Consider the following 4,650-nt stretch of genomic DNA (forward strand, 5'->3'; position numbering starts at 1 on the left):
CTTCCCTGCACTGTGCTCCTGGTGGCTGAGCCATCCCTTATAAAGGAATTCCTGAAGTCCTATTTCAAACAATATGACTAGTCCCCTGTTAGCATCTTCACCGACCAATAGAGCAGCTTCATTCCGACCAATCAGGACGATGCTTTTTGGGCCAATCAAACTGTGACCTTAGGAGTCTTTATTTGCATGAGGAGGGACCAATCAGAGACCAGGGGCGTGTTCTCTCTCTATAAGTCAGCTTCCTGTTGCTGGGGCTGTGCAGTTTAACTTTCCTTCTCTAAGTGTGGTTTTACCTGGTTGTCCGAAGCGGGAGAGAACCGCCTGGCGGAGCCACTTCTCCAGGCTGCCTCTCTGCCAGAGGGTTTTCCCCAGCAGTTTTGTGAGGACAGGGCCTCCCCACCCAAGGGCCTCCCCACCCAAGGGTCCCTCTCAGCCATGTTGTGAGGAGAGGGTCGCCACCTGCGTGGCCGCCTCACCCGAGGGCGCTTCTCCGCGGTGCCAGGCCGCAGGGCGGAGATGGCCGCCTTGTTCGAGGGCCAGCTCCCACCGTGCTTTCTGTGCTCTGTCACAGGGGAGCCGTTTGCACGGAATGAAACGTTCTTCCCCGCACCCCAAGTTGGGGGTTCCTGTTGGCACTGAGTTGGCACCAAGGACCATGGGTTAATAAGTGGCGGGGACTACGTCCTCAGAGGACTGTTTTCCAGATTAACGGAGATAAACTCCTGTTACAAGTAAGTGCATAGAAAGTGTCCCCTCTTTTTCCTCCTACGGAAAATGGACACTCCCGGTAGGCCTGGGACGCAGAGTCCAGGGAGCGATGCAGGGCTGTGAGAGCCACGCGTGGCGTGGGCCCGGGACAGTTCCCGGGGAGCAGAGGCCACAGTGGGGGGAAGGCCGAGGAGGAGGAAGGGACACGGGGAAGAACTTGGAGCATCGGGTTTGGACGGGCGGGAATGGGAAAGGAGAGCCCGTGGGTGGGACGCTGCTCAGTCTGGACAAGACAGAACCCAGGCTGAAAAGGCCCTGACGACGCGACGTGGCAGGGAAGACACGTGTGTGTGTGTGTGTGTGTGTGTGTGTGTGTGTGTGTGTGTGTGTGTATGTCAGAACCCAGGCCGAAAAGGCCGTGACGACGTGGCAGGGAAGACGTGTGTGTGTGTGTGTGTGTGTGTGTGTGTGTGTCAGAACCCAGGCCGAAAAGGCCGTGACGACGTGGCAGGGAAGACACGTGTGTGTGTGTGTGTGTGTGTGTGTGTGTGTGTGTGTGTGTGTTGGCATGTGCGGGGCGGGGGCAGTGCTGTGTAGGAGCAAGCCACCCGAGTTCGGGGTTTGAACCCTCAAATGCTGCTGTGTAGGACCGGAGGCAAATGTCTCAGGCTTGTGAGTGTCAGGTTCTTACTGGTAAAGGGAGGGTTCCTGAACCCATCTTGCTGGCTTAGGTGATGGGCCTGGTACCTAGAAAGTGCTCTGTATAGACTTGTCTCCCCCGGAGCTGGTAGGGGGCAGCTGTGTTAGGCTTGCTGGCTGTTGACCGGCTGCAAGCTCTTTGCCTGATTGGTACGTGAGCACGTGGCAGAGGCCTGTGTGCATAGCCTCTATAAGGCGATGGGCGACTGTGGATGGCAGATTGCCTGCCCGCCACTGTGAGGGGCCATTTTGCTGTTTGTTTGCCTGAGAGGTGGTTTCCCCTGCCTGTGTGCTCGTCCACCATTGCGAGACTTTATTAAACGGAATGGCCCAACCCTTTCCGGCTCTGTATTTATCTGCCATCTTCCCGAATCCAACATGAACCTGCCCGGCCACGGCCACTGGCGTTACAGCTGGAGATTTTCAGATGAAGAGTTATGATGCTTGCGAGTCATCTTGGCTGTAGGTAACAGCTGGCAAAGGGTGCTGTTGAGGTGCCTTCCATAGGGAAGCGGTAGTGTCAAAATAATTGGTCCAGCCTGACCTGTGGTGGCGCAGTGGATAGAGCGTCGACCTGGAAATGCTGAGGTCGCCGGTTCTAAACCCTGGGCTTGCCTGGTCAGGGCACATATGGGAGTTGATGCTTCCAGCTCCTCCCCCCCCTCTCTCTCTGTCTCTCCTCTCTCTCTCTCTCTCTCTCTCTCTCTCTCTGTCTCTCCCTCTCCTCTCTAAAATGAATAAATAAATAAAAAAAAATAATAATAATTGGTCCAGCCTGACCAGGCGGTGGTGCAGTGGATAGAGCGTCAGACTGGGATGCAGAGGACCCAGGTTTGAGACCCTGAGGTCGCCAGCTTGAGTGCGGGCTCATCTGGTTTGAGCAAAAGCTCACCAGTCTGGATCCAAGGTCGCTGGCTGGAGCAAGGGGTTACTCGGTCTGCTGAAGGCCCATGGTCAAGGCACATATGAGAAAGCAATCAATGAACAACTAAGGTGTCGCAATGCACAACGAAAAGCTGATGATTGATACTTCTCATCTTTCTGTTCCTATCTGTCTGTCCCTGTCTATCCCTCTCTCTGACTCTCTCTCTCTCTCTCTCTGTCTCTGAAAAAAAAATAATAATAATTGGTCCATTAAAGAAATGACTCAGCTCACATCTGCAGTCTCAGCATCCGGCCAATTTTCTCAAGTGAGAGTATTTGTATAATTAATTGTTGGTTGGATGGAACGACACATACAAAATTGATGCGTAGCACATTCATGACCATTGCTTATTATTCCATTTAGGCTCTGTGAAGTCGTAAGTGCCAACCATCTACAATCAGGTCCGCATTATGGTTCTCCCCCTCCTCATGCTTAAATTAGATACTGAAATATATGAAAATAAAATATAGGCACTGAAATGACATCAGAGCAGGGCCACGGGTTGAGTTATTGAATTTAGACATGATTGGAAGGAAAAGCAGAGATGAAGCTGGCTTTGCCCTTGGTCTCAGTCCTTTCTGCAGCCTTTACCAGCCGGTGTTATAATAACCCGCCTCCTGTGATTCCACCTCACCGTGCAGGCAATTCTGAGAAGGTAGGGACCGTGACATCTCTGAGTCCTGCATTCCTCACACAAGTTTTGTACACAGGTTTGAAAGACTGAATGAATCTCCTATTGGTTAGAATGAACTTTGGCTGCTTGTGACAGGAAACCCCAATAGCTGAGTTTTAAAAAGATAGTAGTTTATTTCTTGCTCGTGCAAAATACCATGACTAGTTGGCAACTCTAGAGATTCAGGAACATGGGCTCCTATGTTTGCATTCTGATGTCCTTAATTCTTGGTTTCCATCTGCAAGTTTGCCTCATGGTCCGAGACGGCTGCTGGAGCACCAACTCCAACGTTCGTTTTTCAGATAAGAGGAAGGAATAGAGTAGCAGAGCAGGCATATGCCTCCCAACTGCGTTGGCTCCGTTTAAGGAGGCTGAATGCAGAAGTTCCACATGATACTTCCATTGACATCCCTGCTTTCTGAAAGCACCTGATCTAGAACAAATCTCACTTCCTTGAACCCTCTCCCAAACCCCCAAACCGCCCACTGGAGCAAAATCCTCTTACAGGTTCTTTCTAACACCCTGGACCGAGATGCCCCTTGGTGTCTCCATGGTGTAGGTGATCTCCCTCTGCAACAATAAACCCAACTTGTTCATCTCTAGGGGTTCCAATTTGTGTGTCTGGCTGCTGGTACAAATGCACACATATGTACATTTTTTTTGACACTTTTTTTTTAATTCATTTTAGAGAGAAGAGGGAGATAGAGAGAGGAGAGAGAGAGAGAGAGAGAGAGAGAGAGAGAGAGAGAGAGAGAGAGAAAGGGGGGAGGAGCAGGAAGCATCAACTCCCATATGTGCCTTGGCCAGGCAAGCCCAGGGTTTCGAACCGGCAACCTCAGCATTTCCAGGTCGACGCTTTATCCACTGCGCCACCACAGGTCAGGCCACATATGTACATTTTATCTGCAGTTGGGGGACTTAATTGGCTGTCTCCTCTCGCAGTATGCAAGTTCCATGAAAGGAGGCTTTCTTTAGCTCACTGTTGCATTTCCAGACCTAGCGCAATGGCTGGCACATAGTAGGCTCTCCATAAATATTTACACAAAGAATTTAGAATGAATCAAATGTAGCTTCAAAGGCAGTGTTTGCTGTCATTAAGTAAGTAGGTTCTGATCCCTAATTGGATAACATCAGCCAAGTCTTTAGTTTCTGATTAAGCTCCTAAAAGATAGAACCCCTGGGCGGGTGGGGGTGCCCCGGGCAGGGCTGTGGTAGATTTCCATGGTGCTGTCAGCTTCAGTTCCCAAGGGAAGGGCTGGGTGCTGGTTGCCATGCTGGGAGCGCAACTGGGATCAAGGTCACTGGTGAGTCACCGCTTGAGCTTTGGGTGCTCAAAGGGGCAGGGCTGGGCTAGGCCTGGCAGGGACAGTCTACAGGAGGTGAGAGGGTGTCCTGCCTTCACCTGGTGGCAGTGTGGGGACCGTGTGAGGAAGAAACCTTTCTGACCTTGCTGTTCCTACCCCAAGATGCTATAGCCACTCAGTGGTCTCCATTCTAGCAGTGCCCATGAAGTCCCTGCTCTCAACCACGCAAAAGCCACTAGACCTTTGTTTGTTTGATATAGAAACATATTTGTGCTTCTGCACCGTACAGTGCCTGCTAGCGGTACAGGAAGGGCCACAGGGTGATGGCCTAGATCTGTGGA

The sequence above is a fragment of the Saccopteryx bilineata genome, chromosome 7, assembly GCF_036850765.1.
Source record: "Saccopteryx bilineata isolate mSacBil1 chromosome 7, mSacBil1_pri_phased_curated, whole genome shotgun sequence".
Classification (NCBI taxonomy): Eukaryota; Metazoa; Chordata; class Mammalia; order Chiroptera; family Emballonuridae; genus Saccopteryx; species Saccopteryx bilineata.